This window comes from Symphalangus syndactylus, chromosome 2 (genome assembly GCF_028878055.3).
Source record: "Symphalangus syndactylus isolate Jambi chromosome 2, NHGRI_mSymSyn1-v2.1_pri, whole genome shotgun sequence".
NCBI lineage: Eukaryota > Metazoa > Chordata > Mammalia > Primates > Hylobatidae > Symphalangus > Symphalangus syndactylus.
This window is the reverse complement of record NC_072424.2, coordinates 125,232,405-125,252,706: the sequence shown is the minus strand read 5'-3', so window position 1 is coordinate 125,252,706 and position 20,302 is coordinate 125,232,405.

The window sequence follows — 20,302 nt, the reverse complement described above, 5'->3', positions numbered from 1 at the left end:
TACCTGCCTCCCCTTCTTGATCTCAGCTCACTGCAACCTCTGCCTCCCAGGTTCAAGCGATTCTCCTGCCTCAGACTCCTGAGTGGCTGGGATTACAGGTGTGCCACAATGCCTGGCTAATTTTTGTATTTTTAGTAGAGACAGGGTTTCACCATATTGGTCAGGCTGGTCTCGAACTTCTGACCTCGTGATCCGCCCTCCTTGACCTCCCAAAGTGCTGGGATTACAGGCGTGAGCCCCTGTGCCCAGCCACCTGCCTCCCCTTCTATTGTAGTGGGAGAAGCATTCATGTCCTGAACTCCAACAACCTCTCCACCAGAGTGACAGCGGTCCATTCCTGCATTGTCTACAAGACTCTGCTTCTGCAATTTTACCTTCTCTTTCCTATATCAGTTTCTCTATCTCAATTGAATTATTCTCATCTGCATACAAACTTCTCTAACATTCCCTTTCTTAAATACTTCCTGGACTCTATGGCCTGCTCTGGGTACAACACTATTTCCTGTTATTCTTTTAGTGGAACTCTCGAAGTTTTTAATCTAGTCCCCATTTTTTCCTCTCTCCTTAACTTCTCCCAGTCAAACACCTTTTCTCTCCACTCTTTTTGAAAGGTTACCAATGATTTCTGTGTTGTCCAATCCAAAGGGCTCCTCTCTGTTCTCTCAGCAGAACGGAATTAACCACTCCTTCCTCTGGAAATACTTCTTTTCTTGGTTTCTGTATCACTAAACCATCCCAGAAAACACACATATACCATGCTTTCTAAATCTAGGCGAAGAGGGATGGAATTTAAGGAGTTTAAGCCCTGGGCTTTCCCTCAAGTGACCACAAAGTGTAGGACTAGACAACATCAGCCTGACTCCTGTGTGTCTCAGTCTGCAGTGCCAGGCATGTTGGAGGCAGGTTAGAAAAGCAGACAAGCCACTTTCCTCCCAGAGCTCCTCACATTTGTCGAGAATAAATAGATTCTACTAAAACCACCTTGGAAAAATAAACAATCAAACTTTTACTTTTGTCAAATCCTCATTAACCAAATATAGCAAAATGGGTCTTTAAGGTTTTACAGACAGATGAAAATGTTACGAGTGTTGGATACAGTCACAGACTTTGTCCAGAATGTCCTTTGAACACTGACCATAATTCAGGTTCAAAATCGTTTGTTGAACCCACATAGTCTTAGATCCTATCATTACATACTGTTTATATTAGATCCTGTTATTGCTGTAATATATCCTAGAAGCAAACTAATTAAGTGCCTTTTGATTTGAGTGAAGTGAGAACAGTTAGAGAGGCCAGATTCTAATTTGCTTGTAAAGTTAATGGAGTCATGGACTGGTGGGAAGTAAAGGTGTTGAAGGAGAAACTCAGCAGGGAGAGAGAGCAGAAAGACCCCCATCCTCCTCCCAAATTAGGCTACTTCCTTTGTCAGAGAGGAACACTTGTTAATTATGAAATACTCATAAATCTGCCTCAACTTAAGTGCCCAAGAGCCGAGGATAATGGAATGAAAAACAATTTAAACCACATTATATAGCAAGCAACTGAATAATGTATTTTTGTGCCGTCTCAGTGCATTTCATTACTTCAAGGCCACAGATTTGCTCCTGCAGCTTCAAATAGCAGAAGGAAACACACTTGCGTTGTATTGTTCTTTATGATTCATGGGTTCTCAGCAGTAAGCAGAGCTTTTGCTGCCAGAGGGTTTTTCCTTTTCAATGCCTGCTACCGATTTATGGGTTGTTTTTTGAAGGGCTTTGAAAGTGTTGAATCTGCTGAAAATATAGTTAGCTTGGAATGTTATCAGAAATTTTAGAATTTCTATGACTAACAACTCTTTTAAGGAAACCTAAACCATATCTTAAAAAGAAAAAACTAGTAGTTATGAATCATTTTCAAGGACATAACATTGTTATTTTATCTCTTCTGGGTACTATTAAAACCCATGAGAAGAAAAAAAACCTTTTACTTTGGCATATTTTGTTTTACTTTTATAATATTTGAAAATGGAGTTACAGTAGTCATTAATCAGATGTACAGACCCCAATGTAAGAACTCCCACTAGCTGAGAGAAAATGAATGAGCCACTCAGGTCAGAGAAAAGCCATACATTTGAGTAGAACTATCTCATCCTTACTGATATAACTCTCTGAATGCGATTAATAACAATCAAAGATCCCATCCAATTAAAACTTACTGCACCTAAGCGTCATGGACATTTATTGCCAGAAAGGTCCATAGAGGTCATTTGGTCTAACTTCCTCATTTTTCACAGATGAAGTTACTAAGACACAGAGGGAATTAAAGACTTACCAAAGGTCATGCTGCTAGAACCAGATCAAATTCAATACTTTTTAACTTCAATTGGAGTGAAATTAAAGAGATATTAATTAGGTTCCATTGCAGGCTACCTTATAGACTAAATGTCCAGAAGAAAGGAAAATTGCTGTAAAAAGTGTTAAAGTATTTTACAATGCATGGTTGAGCTGGCAGAAAAATACAAATAATAAGAAGGGCATGAATGATAAGAAAGTACACATTGAGAGTTGCATATAAATGCTGGAGTTGTGTTTGTTCATGGTATTTGCCAATCCCTGGGATCTCCAGTCCTAGAATTTAAGGAGCCACATGCAAAATCTGGAGCCTGAGCTGGGTGGGGTTTGGGGCAACTGACCTCCACATAAAGCAGCAACTTTAAAGATGATAACCTGAGCAATAGTGTGAAGTAGAAAGAGTTAATAAATTCACCTTTTGTCAAATTTGGCTCTGAGTGTCGGGCGAACATTCAGATTTGCTCCTGCAGCTTCAAATAGCAGAAGGAAACACACTTGGGTTTTCTCAAAAACACAGGTTTCCCTGGAAGATTCCTTTCAAGAAACCGGCACTCAGCGGGGTTTGGAACAGGAATGCATGCACTTCCACTGTGGTAAATCTTCACCTACAAATTTAGCTCCAAGTGACCATGGCTTGGCAGCATTTCCAAAGATCTGGCAGAAGCAAAGCCACATACTCTCTGAATACCTTCAAATAAGCTTCACGTCAGACCTGCAATTAAAGTTCCAAGAAACCAAACAAAAGCTGAGCCTCACCCTTTTGAGGTTATGCCTCTATGATATGTAAAAAGAAAATGCAAGAAAAATAGACCTGTGAAGACTTCAGATATTAAAGTGATCAGATACTGAATAAGTTCTGTGCCTATGAGTCTGAATCTGCTGTCTTTTTTTTAAATAATAGAATGTATTTTTAGAGCAGTTTTCGGTTCACAGCAAAATTGAACAGAAGATACAGAGATTTCCTGTATACTTCTGCACCCACACATGCACAGCCTCCCTCAGTATCAACACCCAAATACCACCAGAATGGTGCATTTGCTGCAATTGATGAACCTACATCGACGCATCACTATCATCCAGTCTATAGTTTACATTACGGTTCATCCTTGGTGTTGTACATTCTGTGGGTTTAAACAAATGTATAACTACATGTGTCCACCATTATAATATCATACAGAGTATCTTCATTGCCCTCAAAGATCCTCTTTACTCCTCCTCTTCATCTCTCCCTCCCCACTAACTCTTGGCAACCATTGATCTTTTTACTGTCTCCATTGTTTTGCCTTTTCCAGAGGCCATATGGTTGGAATAATACAGTATGTAGCCTTTTCTTATTGGCTTCTTTCACTTAGTGATATGCATTTAGGTTTCCTCAATGTCTTTTCATAGTTTGATAGCTCATTTCTTTTTAGCACTGAATAATATTCCATTGTCTAGATGTGCTACAGTTTTCTTATCATTTACCTACTGAAGAACATCTTGGTTGCTTCCAGGTTTTGGCAGTTGTGAGTAAAACTGCTATAAACTTTGTGTGGGTATAAGTTTTTAGCTCCTTTGGGTAAACACCAACGAGTGCAATGGCTAGATTATATGGTAAGAGTGTGTTTTAGTTTTGTAAGAAACTTCCAAACTGTTTTCTAAAGTGGCTGTACCATGTTGCATTCTCACCAGCAATGTTGCTCCATGTCCTTATAAGCATTTAGTGCCTTCAGTGTTCTGGATTTTGGCCATGTCAATAGATGTGTACCAGTATCTTTTGTTGTTTTAATTTGCATTTCCTTGATGATATATGATGTGGATCATCTTTTCATATGCTTATTTGTCAGCTGTACATATTCTTTGGTAAGGTATCTGTTAAAGTCTTTGGCCAATTTTTTAGTTGCAGTGTTTGCTTTCTTATTGTTGAGTTTTAAATGTTCTTTGTATATTTTGGATAATAGTCTTATCAGATATGTGTTTTAAAAATATTTTCTCCCTTGGCCGGGCGCGGTGGCTCACGCCTGTAATCCCAGCACTTTGGGAGGCCGAGGCGGGCGGATCACGAGGTCAGGAGATCGAGACCATCCTGGCTAACACGGTGAAACCCTGTCTCTACTAAAAATACAAAAAATTAGCCGGGCGAGGTGGCAGGCGCGTGTAGTCCCAGCTACGCGGGAGGCTGAGGCAGGAGAATGGCGTGAACCCCAGGGGGCGGAGCCTGCAGTGAGCCGAGATCACGCCACTGCACTCCAGCCTGGGTGAAAGAGCGAGAGTCCGTCACAAAAAAAAAAAAAAAAAAAAAAAAAAAAATTTCTCCCTGTCTGTGGCTTGTCTTTTTAATCTCTTAACAGTGTGTTTTGCAGAGCAGAAAATTTAATTTCAATGAAGTCCAGTTTATCAGTCTCTCTTTCCTACATTGTGCCTTCAGTGCTGTATCTAAAGAGTCACTGCCAAATCCAAGGTCATTTACATTTTATGCTATCTTCTAGTTTTATAGTTTTGTGTTTCACATTTAGGTTTGTGATCTGATCATGTTTCATACTAAGAAAAAGTATTAAAGCATGAACAACTAAGCCAGTATGGAAAAAAATACTAACAGGATTTTACATAATTAAAAAAATACTGTAATTGAAGTTAAAATTTAATTGATGGAATGAACAGTGCAAAAATGAAATTACAAAAAATTCCTTTTTACAATAGCATAAAAATAATAAAGTGCTTAGAAATAAATGTAATAAAAGTCCAAAAATCTATATTCTGAAAATTGTAAAACATTGCTTAAGGAAATTAAGGAAGACCTAATTAACTGGAAAGACATCACATGTTTGTGAATCAGAAGACTTAGTGTTGCTAAGATGACAATATTCCCCAAATTAATATCCAGATTCAACATAGTCTTTATCAGAATTCCAGATGACTTCTTGCAGAAATTGGTAAGATGATTATAAAATTCATATGTAAATTCAAAGAATAGGGAGAGGAAGAAAGGGAGAAAGAAGAAAAAAAGAGACAGAAAGCAAAGAAAAAGAACAATGTTGGAAGACTCTCATTTCCTGATTTCTAAAGTTACTACAAAGTTACAATGAAGTGTGGCATAAAGATAGACATGGCGATTCACGGTCTAGAATTGAGCATCAAAAAAAAAACAAACCCTAACATTTATGGTCTATTGATTTTTGACAAGGATGCCAAGACCATTCAACAGGGGGAAAGAATGGTCTTTTCAGCAAATGGTACTGAAACAACTGCATAGTCACATGCAAAGGAATGAAATTGAACCCCTGCTTTACACTGTACAGAAAAATTAAGTCAAAAGCAATCAAATACCTTAGAGAAGAAGAACAAAAACTATAGAAGTCTTAACATAAAACATAGACACAAACTTTTCTTTACCTTGGTTTAGCTAACAGTTTCTTAACTATGACACTAAACATGAAAACAACCAAATAAAAAATAGGTAAGTTGGATTTCATCAAAATTAAAAAAAAAACATGTACTTCAAAGGACACATCACAAAAGTAAAAAAGACAACAGAATGGAAAAAAATTTGCGAATAATTTTCTGATAAAAGACTAGTATCTAGAATGTATAAAGAACACTTAAAATTCAACAATAAAAGGACAAATAATCCAGTTTTTTAAAAGGCAAGATATTTGAATAGACTATTCTCCAAACAAGATATATGAATACACAATAATTACCTGTAAAGATGCTCAACAAACAACATTAACCATCAGAACAATTGAAATGACAGAAATGATCATGATATACAACTGATAGGATGGTTATAATGAAAAGACAGATGATAACAACTGTTGGCAAGAATGTGGAGAAATTGGAACACTTATACAATGCTGGTGACATTGCAAAATGATGCACCTGTTTTGAAAAAAACGTTTGGCAGTTTCTTAAAATGTTAATGTAGAGTTACTACATTACATGACCAGCAATTCCACTTGTAGGTATATACATATCAAAACATATATTCAAACAAAAACTGATACAGGAATGTTTATAGGAGCATTATTTATAATAATCAAAATGTGAAAACAATCTAAACATCCATTAAGTGATGAATGGATAAATGCAATGTGGAGGCCAGGTGTGGTGACTCACGCTTGTAATCTCAGCACTTTGGGAGGCCGAGGCAGGCGGATCATGAGGTCAAGAGATCGAGATCATCCTGGCCAACATGGTGAAACCCCATCTCTATTAAAAATACAAAAATTAGCTAGGTGTGGTGGCACACGCCTGTAGTCCCAGCTTCTCAGGAGGCTGAGGCAGGATAATCACTTGAACCCGGGAGGCAGATGTTGCAGTGAGCCAAGATTGCACCACTGCACTCCAGCCTGGTGACAGGGCAAGATTCCATCTCAAAAAAAAAAAAAAAAAAGTGCAATGTGGAATATCCACACAGTAGAATATTATTCAGCAATAAAAGGATGAAGTACAGATATATGCAATAACATAGGATTCTTGAAGATATTATGATAACTGAAAGACTAGTTACAAAAGACTATATTGTAGTTTCAACTTATATGAAATGTGCAGACAGGCAAATCTGTAGAAACAGAAAGTAGATTAGTATTGACTAGGGCTGGGATATACAGGTTAGGAGAAATGGGAGATGACTGCTTATGGCTATGGAATTCCTTCTAGGGGTGATGAAAATGTCTTACAATTCATGTTGGTGGTGGTTGCATAACTTTTTGAATATATTAAAAGCCATTTGATTGTATACCTTAAATAGGTGAATTTTATGGTGTTCAAATTATATATCAATAGAGCTGTTTAAAAAAATCAATGGAGGATTTTTGTTCTAGGAAAGATGGAATGAGCACATGCCGCTTTCTTCAACTAGTAATTATGAACATTCTGCAAACATATTTTTTTAAAAATAGAAGATATAAAAAAAGAATCAAGCTGAAATTTTAAAATTAAAAAAGAAAATAACCAAGATCAGGAACAAGGCAAGGATGTTCATTCACCCTTATCATTCCTATTGACCGTAGTACAGAAAGTCTTAGCCAGTGCAATAATGCAAAGTGATAGATAGATAGATGGATGGATGAATGGATAGATACATGGATAGATGGCTATCCTTGTCAAAAATTGGCATGCTTGTGAAAAATCAATAGACCATAAATGTTTTTTTAGATGCTCAATTCTAGACCATGAATCTCCATGTCTATCTTTATGCCACACTGTCATTGTAATTTTGTGGTAACTTTTGAAATCAGGAAATGAGAGATAGAGATAGCTAGCTAGCTAAAATACTGATAGAAAGGGAGAAATAACAGTGTCCCTGTTTTCAGAAGATATGATTGTCAACACAAATTAACCCAAGAAGTGTACATGAAACCCTTCTCTTTTTTTTAAATTATGCTTTCAGTTCTGGGATAAATGTTCAGAACATGCAGATTTGTTACATAAGTATACATGTGCCATGGTGGTTTACTGCACCCATCAACCCACACCTATGTTAGGTATTTCTCCTAATGATCTCCCTCCCCTAGGCCCCCACCCCCCAACAGGCACAGTGTGTGATGTTCCCCTCCCTGTATCCATGTGTTCTCATTGTTCAACTCCCACTTATGAGTGAGAACATGTGGTGTTTGGTTTTCTGTCCTTTTGTTAGTTTGCTGAGAATGATGGTTTCCACCTTCATCCATGTCCCTGCAAAGGACATGAACTCGTCCTTTTTTTTTTTTTTTTTTGCTACATAGTATTCCATGTTGTATATGTGCCACATTTTCTTTATCCAGTCTATCTTTGATGGGCATTTGGGTTGGTTCCAAGTCTTTGCTATTGTGAATAGTCCCACAGTAAATATACATGTGCATGTGTCTTTATAGTCGAATGATTTATAATCCTTTGCATATATACCCAGTAATGGAATTGCTGGGTCAAGTGGTATTTCTGGTTGTAGATCCTTGAGGAATCGCCGCACTGTCTTCCACAATGGTTGAACTAATTTACACTCCCACCAACAATGTAAAAGGATTCCTATTTCTCCACAGGCTTGCCAGCATCTGTTGTTTCCTGACTTTTTAAAGATTGCCATTCTAACTGGCATGAGGTGGTGTCTCATTGTGGTTTTGATTTGCATTTCTCTAACGACCAGTGTTGATGAGCATTTTTTCATATGTTTGTTGGCCGCATAAATTTCTTCATTTGAGAAGTGTATGTTCATGTTCTTCACCCACTTTTTGATGGGGTTGTTTTTTTCTTGTAAATTTGTTTAAGTTCTCTGTAGATTCTGGGTATTAGCCCTTTGTCAGATGGATAGGTTACAAAAATTTTCTCCTATTCTATAGGTTGCCTGTTCACTCTTATGATAGTTTCTTTTGCAATGCAGAAGCTCTTTAGTTTAATTATGTCCCATTTGTCAGTTTTGGCTTTTGTTACCATTGCTTTTGGCGTTTAGTCATGAAGTCTTTGCCCATGCCTATGACCTGAATGGTATTGCCTAGGTTTTCTTCTAGGGTTTTTATGGTTTTAGGCTTTACATTTAAGTCTTTAATCCATCTTGAGTTAATTTTTGTGTAAGGTGTAAGGAAAAGGTCCAGTTTCAGTTTTCTGCATATGGCTAGCCAGTTTTCCCAACACCATTTACTAAATAGGGAACCCTTTCCACATTGCTTGTTTTTGTCAGGTTTGTCAAAGATCAGATTGTTGTAGATGTGTGGCATTACTTCTGAGGGCTTTGTTCTGTTCCATTGGTCTATATATCTGTTTTTGTACCAGTACCATGCTGTTTTGGTTACTGTAGCCTTGTAGTATAGTTTGAAGTCAGGTAGCGTGATGCCTCCAGCTTTGTTCTTTTTGCTTAGGATTGTCTTGACTATACAGGCTCTTTTTTTGGGGGTGTTCCATATGAAATGTAAAATAGTTTTTTTCTAATTCTGTGAAGAAAGTCAATGGTAGCTTGATGGGGATAGCATTGAATCTATAAATTACTTTGGGCAGTATGGCCATTTTCACGACATTGATTCTTCCTATCCATGAGCATGAAGTGTTTTTCCATTTGTTTATGTCCTCTCGGATTTCCTTGAGCAGTAGTTTGTAGTTCTCCTTGAAGGGGTCCTTAATGTCCCATGTAAGTTGCATTTCTAGGTATTTTATTCTATTTGTAGCAATTCTGAGTGGGAGTTCACTCATGATTTGGCTCTCTGTTTGTCTGTTATTGGTATATAGGAATGGTTGTGATTTTTGCACATTGATTTTGTATCCTGAGACTTTGCTGAAGTTGCTTATCAGCTTAAGGAGATTTTGGGCTGAGATGCTAGGGTTTCCTAAATATACAATCATGTCACCTGCAAACAGAGACAATTTGACTTTCTCTCTTCCTATGTGAATACCCTTTATTTCTTTCTCTTGCCTGATTGCCCTGTCCAGAACTTCCAATACTATGTTGACTAGGAGTGGTGAGAGGGGAGTGGTGAGAGAGGTCCATGATGAAGGTCCTGGCAGATTCATTGTCTCTTTAGGTCCTGCTTCCTGATTTGCTGATAGCTGTCTTCTCTTTGTATCCTCCTGTGGTGCAGAACAGAGAGAGAAAGGAAGCAAGGTCTCTTGCATCTCTTCTTATAACAGCACTAATTCCATTTATAAAAGCTTCGCCCTCATAAGCTAATCACCTCCCAAAGGCCCCACCTCCAAATATCAACACATGAGGGATCAGACTTCAACATATGAATCTTGGGGAGATGCAAATTTTATTAGTCAGAATTCTCCAGAGACACAGACCACAGTCAAGTTGACACATAAATTAACCATCAAAAAAACATTCAGCCCATAGCAACAGGTTTTTACAAAATTGAAAATACTATTATACAACCCAGCAATCCCATCAAATATTAGAAAACCCTGTCCTGGATTACAAACACAAATATCCATTCAAAACAGCCAGACACTCCCTGGCAAGGAAATATCCAAAGAAGAGATCTTTTTCATTTTCAGATGTATAATCACTAGGCTGACTTCCCAACTTAATTTAATTGAGTCATTTTCTCTCCAGAGATGATTATGTGCTACACTGATGACATAAATATTGGGAATTATTGACTACTGTGTTTTTTCATTGCAAATTATCTACTAGGTTTCCACTTTACCGCCGTCTTTGTCAATGTGCTTGCCTGATGACTTTTGGGTCAATGAATTAAGCCATTTCTGAAACTGAAAAATTTGAGAACTGAAAATTGAGATTTGAAATCTGTAAGACACTGCCTGACAACCAGTTATTCTGTACTAAATCACTGTTCTCCAAGGTCATATTAGATGCCAGGAATCTTTAATCCATGGGACACGTAAGACAGACTTCATATTTGGAAGGACAACTGCTAAATCAAATTAATCAATGTTAACAAATGTTTGAATAAGTATCTAGGAGATATAAAATTATGTCAACTAATCACCTGCATCTAAACTCAGCACTTGTAAAGATACAAGTTATGAATAATAATAAGAGACATGGGGTCAGTCCTCCTTGGAGGAGTGCCTATGCCTCACAGAAATTTTGTTTGGTACTGTGAATAATATTAGAAAGAAATTTTCCATAATTTCTTATGTTCTCTGGGCTTTAGTTTTCTCATCTACGTATTGGATTTGAACTATAATCCCACTGAGGTCCCTCGAGTCATAATGAGTTTAATGGACTGGGAAGGTGACTGGGATGTTGGACCATCCATTAAACTCATGAAAGTACCATGAATTCCAAGCTCTGGGAGAACTCTGTGGTGGTAGCACTGTGTACGCTGGTGGCCTTGGCTTCCTAGACAGTGTTTCTCAGACTTTGACCTGAGAATCACCTTTCTTTAAAATGCAGATTTTATAGCTCCTCTCCTAGATATTTGGATTTGCCAAATCTTGAATTGAGCCCAAGAATTGCACTTTAAGCAAACACTCCAGGTAATTCTGATGCAGGTATCATCATTGAAATCGCTAAGATATCAAGGTTAACAATACCATAAATTGGTTTCATTAATGTAGGTTAATAATATAAATTGGCTACATTAATGTAGGTTAAGCTTGGCTTACACTAAGACATCAAAGTTAATAGTACTATAAACTGGCTGCATTAATGTAGATGGCTGAAGATCACTATATCACTATACTGTGTCCTTTATTTTGGAGAAAAATAATCAAAACAAACCTCTATGCAAGGAATTTTGAGTCTGTTAGATTTCTTTAGAAAAGGAGTTTTAGAGGAAGGGGTTAGACAGAAGAAAGAGCAAAGAGTTTTCTCTTTAAACAGATTTTCTGAGATTGTCTAATTTTCTATAAGTGCTTCCCAAAACTAGAAAATGTGCATTCTAGGCTGAAGCTTATTCAAATAAGTCCACTGCTCTATTTGATGAGATCCAGAGGCAACTCCCTTTTATAACTGTGAAGATGGGATGGAAAGCAGAAATAGCCATGAGGGTGCAAGAAAAAGTTATATAATTCAAAGGAAAGAAGAGACAGAAGGAATTTGGGAGAAGCTAATGGGTTGTAGTTTGAGTACAGTTCAGAGATTAGAAGATATTTCCATGTGTGAGTCAAAGTAGATCAGCTCATTCAGAATTCAGGTGTTGTAATTTATCATGAGATGAAGTGTGAGGAGTGAACGCTGATGTCTTGAGAAATGGAATGGATCCAAGTCCACTGTGTGCAAGTTCAGCTCGGACATTTCCAGACTGTGTGATCTGGGGAAAGCTGCTCAAACCGTCTGACCTTTGCTTTTTTTTCAGCCTTAAGATGGCATAATAGCAACCCATATCATGGGTTTGTTGTAAAAATTAAGTAAATTGACACATCCAAAAATCCACTGTGAAATGTAAGGTTTATTAAAATGAGGGAATCATTACTTGTATGAAATAATTTTCAATTTATCCTAGATAAAATAATTAAATTATATTTTCTTATAATGATAGCAAAAAGAGCACTGAAACTTGAAATTATAAATCCCACAAACCGATGGTGGTTTTGCTCCACCTAAATCTGAGATTTTAGGCAGCAAATAATAGAGAAGGTAAAATGAGAGCTCTCAAGAGACGGGCTTTTGTTGCTCATTGGGAAAAAGAATTGAAAGCCTTTCTTGGAAGCAATACAAAAAACAGTTTAAAAAGAAATCACACTTATTATATAACTAAGTAAGTGTCAAAAGTTTCTGAAAAGCAATCAAACAAAGCCATGCATTTCAGAGACCACTGAGCCAAAGAAGCTTGCGTATAATTGTATGAGTTTAATAGATGGGCCAACATCCCAGTCACCTTTCTCAAAAAGTCTGAATCTCAGTGCAGAGATTTCCAAGAGTTTATTCTGCAGAACAAAATTTCCATTTGACCTCAGAGTGTCTTCATTCTATGAAGCATTTTATAGCTATCATTGAATGCATTGTCTGATCAGCATTTTTGTTGCTAAGAGAAAGCCTTTTGGTCTGTGATTCATTAGAAAGTCTTGACAACTCACCATAGTGTTACCTATAAGAAGATACGAACATTTTAGCAGTACAGAACCCAATTTCAATATTGATATAAGAGGATGCAAAGCTGTTCAGACCAAGGGAAAAAGTCAGCGGAATCATGAATGGGATGTGTGGCTGTGCAGGAGGGTGTGCTTGGAGTAGGGGGTGATAACGGACAGGAATCCACAAGCTACACTGTGTCCTGGCATAATTTGTAATTAAACTCCTTTCAATCTCTAAAGCATCCACAATTGTGCAACAAATTATAGGTCACTTTAGTGATAGGCCAAATTGGAACTGTGAGTTTACTCTGCCTGATATGATCGATTCAGGTGCTGAATTTTCCTTATCCCAACTGTGGTCTTTTTACTCTCGGTCTCTGTCCCTTTAGGACCCTTTCAAGAAGATCTCTGGTTCCTGAAACATCAGCCTTCAACACTGCCCCTAAGTAAACCGATAATGGTTTAGACCTTCATAAGAACCTACAGCCAACTCTTGGTAGCATTCAGATTCCAAGCACACACCAAGAATCAGCAGGGCCAGTGTAGCAAAGACACAACAGAGTACTCGCTGCCATCCACAAGATACAGCTCCAAACCTTAATAAAGTAATCTGTTGATCTGGGTTAGGATTCTCTGCGTTTTGTTTGTTTGCTTGCTTGTGTTTAAGATTGGAGCCACCTCTCCAGCTCTGTGCAAGATTAGTGGGGTTAGAAGAATGCTAGGATCTTCCACTCCCCACTTTACCAGAGAAATCTCATTCATATTTGTTTCATCTGTGGGGCATTGTATGTAGGGTTTTATATTGGAAATAAAGTGTTTCCCTGCTTTAAAAAAGTTGCCACTGTGCAACTGAAAGTTACCTCTATTAGATAGAGTTGAGACGCTTGGTATTCTTCTGACAACTCCTACTCCCTTACTACCAACAGTGGTAGGATTGCAGCTAGACATGGAGGCAGTTCCCAAGTGAAGGCATCACGGACTAACACTGAGGTCATTTCCCTGGTAGTTCCCTGTCTGGGAGATTGTCATAACAAGGTAATTATATCACTTTTGTAGTGATGCCTTTAGGGTTCTGCTCATGTGATCAGCCCTTTCTAATAATCAAAACTCATAAAATGACTGAATGGGGAAATGGGTTTACTTGGACTTAAATATTTCTTCAAGAAATTAAATAGTAATTCTTTTGGTGATCACTGGAGGACATAAGAATTTCCAGGTGTTCATGTTTTTAATGGAACATGATTACATTTGAACTTTATATCTGAGGAGACAATTGTTTATTATGTGTTAATTCCTGTTCTAAATACTTGACATATAATAACTGATTCAGTCCTCCAACGATCTTATTAGGTAGGCAGTATTGTTAATCTTACTTTTTCCCCCCACAAATCAGAAAAGGAGCTATACAGAGTTTAAGCAGCTTGCCAGAGTTCTCATCACTAATAACGGGAAGAGTTGAGATTTAAATCCAGCCAGTGTAGCTCCAAGGGTTGAGTTCTCACCGCTGCCCTGTGCCACCCCTATGGAGAAATGATCTGGTGTGGTGCAAAGAAATCTGCCAACCCTATCGCATTTCCCTCCTTCCTCCTCCATAGCAGAGCCTCGATTTTCTTGGACTTTCACTGTATCTCATCTTAAGCCTCCTCAGAGAAGGCTCACTTTATCCTCTGGAAAGAACTTAATCTAAGAGTAATCCATTTCCCATTATAGTCAGGCATGTGCCTTACACGTTGAGATGTGATGTGATATTTGTCATGACTAGAAAAGTTTTTTTAAATTGAAACTTATAAAAAGTTGTAAAATAAAAAGAGTACTCTCGTATATTCATTACTAAAATGTGCCTGTTGTTAACATTTACCCGATTTGTTTTTGTTTTTTTTTTTTTTAACTTTTAAGTTATGGGTACATGTGCAGGTTTGTTACATAGGTAAACTTGTGTCATGGGGGTTTGTTGTACAGATTATTTCATCACCCAGGAATTCAGCCTAGAACCCATTAGTTAGTTTTCCTGATCCTCTCCCTCCTGCCACCCTCCACCCTCCAATAGGCCCCAGTGTATGTTGTTCCCTTCTATGTGTCCATGTATTCTCATCATTTAGCTCCCATTTATAAGTGAGAACATGTGGTATTTGGTCTTCTATATCTGCATTAGTTTGCTAAGGATAATGACCTCCAGCCCCATTCATGTTCCTGCAAAGGACATAATCTCATTCTTTTTTATGGCTGCATAGTATTCCAGGGTGTATATGCACCACATTTTCTTTATTCAGTCTACCACTGATGGACATTTAGTTCTTTCTCACTCTTCCACAGAGAGCCTACTGAAGCCCCTGTGTGGCGGTGAATAGATGTGAACCCTGGAAATGCTTCAGTCATCTGGCTTCTCTCTCCAGAAGGAAATCTATACCTGGAGTTGCAAAGTCAGAGAAACTATGGAGAAATAGAGCCACTAAGTTACATCCACTCTGTCGAATATCCTAATCCTAGATGTCTAATTATGTGAATCGACTAATTTCCTTCTTCATCAGGACATCAAGTCAATCCCTGGCTGTTTTATACCCTACTATATAGTGAGATATTTTCTTTCAATGATATAATTCATATTTGAACATTTTCACTGTAGCAAAAAGAATCTGTCCAGAATTGTTTTAAGAGGAAGATGATATTCATGATAAGGAGTGAATTACTGGAACAAGAAATTATAATTTGATAAATAAAAGTTTTCAACTAATAACATGTTCCATATTTATGAACATGTCGAATCATCTATTTTAAGTCATATGTTAAATGCTGATAGAGAGAAACATTTTATAGATGTAATCTATGGACCACTGAGCTCTGATAGTGATGAAAGTTAATGCAGTAAGAGGTGAAATAGTGTCCCTAAAATTTACTTGTTTCTTGATTGGTGTATTCGTTTGCAAGGCCTGCCATAACAAAGTGCCACTGAATGGGTGGCTTAAACAACAGAAATATATTGTCAGCTTAAACAACAGAAATATATTGTCTCAAGTTCTGGAGGCTAGAAGTTTGAGACCAAAGTGTCATCAGGTTTGGTTTTTCTAAGGCCTCTCTCCCTGGCTTGTAGATGGTTGTCTTCTCCTTACATGGTCTTCCCACTACACTTGCCTATGCCATAACGTCCTCTTCTTATAAGGACACCAGTCATGCTGGATTAGGACCCACTCGAGTGATCTTATTTAACTTTAATTTCCTTTTTAAGGAGCGTATCCCCAAGTACAGTCATTCCGAGATAATGGGAGTTAGGACTTCAACATACGCATTTTGGAGGAGGTAAAATTCAGGCTGCAACAATTGGCAGCAAGGAAAGTTTTAATAAATTTTTTAAAACTAAGCACACTACAATCTAAGTTAAGCATAAGCTCTGAGTGAAGTCATTTGTCAGTAATAAATAGTCTTCAGGAATCGAGGCTTTTTGACTTTTTTCTACTTTTTAAAATGTTTGCTATGGGTTGACAAATTCTATGAAATGTTTTTATTTTATTAAAACTAAGTGGCAAATAGAGATCACGCTAGGGAAAAATAAGATACCATCTTAATTAACAATATTTAGGGCATCAGCATCATTCTAATTTAAATCCACAATCCCTCCTCGCTACTAATTTAACAGTCCTGAGACCATGAGGCTGTGCCAATGCTTTCAAGCTGCTTCTGCTCCTCAGAGCCTCATCCACGGTGCACAGGATGCATCTGGGTGGCGTGCTGGGGGTGGGGGGGTCACGTGGAAGACCTGGGAACCCCCAAAGTGCAGGAGTCTCACAGCAGAAAGAAGTTGAATATGGTCAGGTTTTCGAATCTGAATGGCTTTAGAGTCAGTAGTGCTTATCCTTTTTATCATTCACCTTTGATAAATAGTTTTACGGGAGGAAACCACCCCTCATATTGTCTTATGCCCAATTTCTGCCTCCAAAGAAAGAAGAAGTAAAAACTAAAAGGCAGAAATGAAATCCAAAAGCAGACAGCCTGGTGCCACACCCTGGGCCTGGTAGTTAAAGATCGACCCCCGACCTAATCAGTTATGTTATCTATAGATTCCAGACATTGTATAGAAAAACACCATGAAAATCCCTGTCCTGTTCTGTTCCGTCCTAATTACCGGTGAATGCAGGCCCCAGTCACATACCCCCTGCTTGCTCAATCAATCACAACCCTCTCACAATCACCACCCTCTCATGTGGACCCCCTTAGAGTTGTGAGCCCTTAAAAGGGACAGGAATTGCTCACTTGGGGAGCTTGGTTGTTGGACATGTGAGTCTTGCCGAAGCTCCCGACCGAATAAAGCCCTTCCTTCTTTAACTCGGTGTCTGAGGGGTTTTGTCTGCAGCTTGTCCTGCTACAGTTTTGGAGTGCCTGACTCCATGCAAAACAAAAAATTTACTTATACATTTATAAATGGCACAGAAACAGGACATTTAAAAAACAAATGCACACAGTTAATCTGTTATTTTCTTGCTGCCCTTCTTTGTTCTGTTACGCACATTTCCTGGAGAGTCGAAGCCCCATTTTGGAGACTATTGACTTAGCTGCCTTTGTTATTGGCAAGCACCTATGGATACACACCTGGAAGAGACATATAAGTCATTTTGGGGGAAGGTGGAATGAATGTGCAGGTTTTCTCACAGCTCATCTGGCTTTCTCCAGATGCAAAGATTGCACAGGTTGATGGGACCAAATGATTTCTGGTCGCCAATGGTCTTTCCACATTTTCTTACCTTTGAACACACATCCTTAAAACAAAGTGAACTTTTTATGTGTTTAATGCTAACACTGTTAAGAGGCACCTCCTAAAACTGTGTGACTGTATTTCCTGGCGGTTGCCTCCTGCAAAACCTGCTGCACCTGCCATTTCTCTTGAGACACCACTGTGCAGCCTCCTACATAGACGGGCTTGGAAAGAGCTTTCTCCAAAGTCTGCAGGGAAGGAGGCATGATTTTTATGGTCCTTCCAACTTGGGAAAATATCCCATTAGAATCTTATGTTTGCGCAGAGGCCAAGAAAACAGACATCAACAGAGGGGTCCCTGGCTCTGCTGCTCACTCCAGGTTTACAGAACCAGGTAAATTCTCATCAGAAGCTGCATGGTGACAGACCAAGCAGATAGATAGCCTCTCCTTAATAACTTACCTTGTGTGTGTGTGTGTGTGTGTGTGTGTGTGTGTGAGTGTGTGTGTGTGTATGTGTGTTTGTTGTTGTTGTTGTTGTTTTCTTATTAGCAGAGGAAATGGCTGGCCTTCTCTTTGGCCATATGGATTTTGATAATTTGAAGACAAGTCAAAGAACTTGTACACATTCATTGCAATATGTATTTGTGTGGATAGGTACACATATATAGTTGATCCTTGAACAACATGGATTGAACTGGGCGAGTCCACTTATATGTACATTTATTTTCACCTGTGCTACTCCTGAGACAACAAGGCCAACCCCTCCCTTACTCTTCCGCCTCATGCTATTCAGTATGAAGATCATGAGGTTGAAGATCTTTATGATGATCCACTTCAAACTCAATAGTCAATATATTTTCTTTATGATTTTCTAAATAACATTTTCTTTTCTGTATCTTACTTTATTGTAAGAATACAGCATATAATACATATAACATACAAAACATGTTAATTTACTGTTTATGTTGTTGGTAAGCCTTCTAGTCAACAGTAGGCTATTAATAGTTAAGTTTTGGGGGAGACAAAAGTTACATGTGAATCTTCAGCCATGTCTGGGGTTAGCAACCCTACCCCTGCATTGTTCAAGGGCCAACTGCACATATTTGTTATACATAGGGTGTCATATATGTACAATAGGGGGTTATACATTCTCTCTGCATTTATTTGCTTTCTAGTCATTTTACTTTTTTTTTTTTTTTTTGAGATGGAGTTTCCCTCTGTTGCCCAGGCTAGAGTGCAGTGGTGCAATCTTGGCTCACTGCAACCTCCACCTCCCAGGTTCAAGCGATTCTCCTGCCTCGGCCTCCTGAGTAGCTGGGATTACAGGCATGCACCGCCACATCCGGCTAATTTTTGTATTTTTAGTAGAGACGGGGTTTCACCATGTTGGTCAGGCTGGTCTCAAACTCCTGACCTCAGGTGATCCACCCTCCTTGGCCTCTGAAAGTTCTAGGATTACAGGCATGAGCCACCATGCCTGACCTAGTCATTTTACCTCTGTGGCTTTTCTACTGTAAACTGCAGATGTTTTCTTTTGCCAAAGAGGTAAGTAGCTCATAGAGCTGTAGTTTTAGGATAATTAGTATTTCTTATGTCTCACGATGACTAACTTTTCACTATGTTGCCCTCTGGTCAGTTCAGTTTTTCTGGTGCTCCCTTCCCACTGCTGCCAGAGGTAGAGAATTAGGAGCTGGCTCCCAAGGCTGGATGCCCAGGGTGATTGGCCTTGTTGGTTACATTATCTCTTCTTTGTTGTCACCCAAAGCTACTCCAGTTGTCTGATCATTCAGACAACTGGAGATATTGTCACACCTCCACATATTAACCCTTCACTGACATTACAATATAAAGGCAATGGGTTTGGGGGTTTTTGTTCATTATGTTTTTGCTTGATTTGTTTTGTTTTTGCTTTTACAAAGAACTCATAGCTATCATATTTCCAGAACTCTTTCATGTTTGAGAAAGTCTATTGTCTTTTGGTTTAATGAAAGGTTGACTGTCTATAATAATCTTGGATCACCTTTCCTTTCTCTTAGGACTTTGAAGTTTCCACCAAATATTGCTGTGAAGTCTAAGGCCAGCCTGATATTTCACTTATGTTAGTAAATTATTTTTTCTTCCTGTATGTCTAAAGAATGTTTACTTCATCCTTGATTTTTAATAATTTAATCTGGCTATTGTTTTTCTCAAAATACAGTGTACATTGTTTTTTTCAATTTGTATATTCAGTTGTGTATGTGTGTATCTGTTTTGATTTCAGGAAAATTTCCCTGGATTACTTTTTAAAAAATCTTTTCTTTGTTCTATTTGTTTCTCAGCTTCAGATATAACTATTGTCTTTATGTTGACTCTCTAGTCCCAGAACTATCATTTTTTACTAATCACTTTCATAATTTTCCTTGACTTTGATTATAATCATGACCTGCTTTTCTCTCATGGCTTTTGTCTACACTAGGAATTCAATTTTTTGTTGTGTCTATCTGTTCTTCCCTGTTTTTAATACATTTATTATGTAAAACTGTGTTCAATGTTTCCTATGATCTATAAAGTTTTTCTTCTCAATTATATTATCATCTTATTTTTCAGCTCTAGTTTTATAAATGTTGTTTTAAGCTGTATATAAAATATTATAAACATATATAATATTTGTAGTGTTACTATCATGCTGTGTTTCCTTCTCTCCTTATTCATTTCTGTGGCATGTTTTTGTACTGCTGAAGAGGTTCTTCCTGCCCACTGCATAAAGAGCATAGTGTCAGAGGTGTCTGAACCAGAGTGCCTCCATCTTGAATGGGGGCTGGGTAAAATGAGGCTGAGACTTACTGGCTGCATTCCCAAGAGGTTAGGCATTCTAAGTC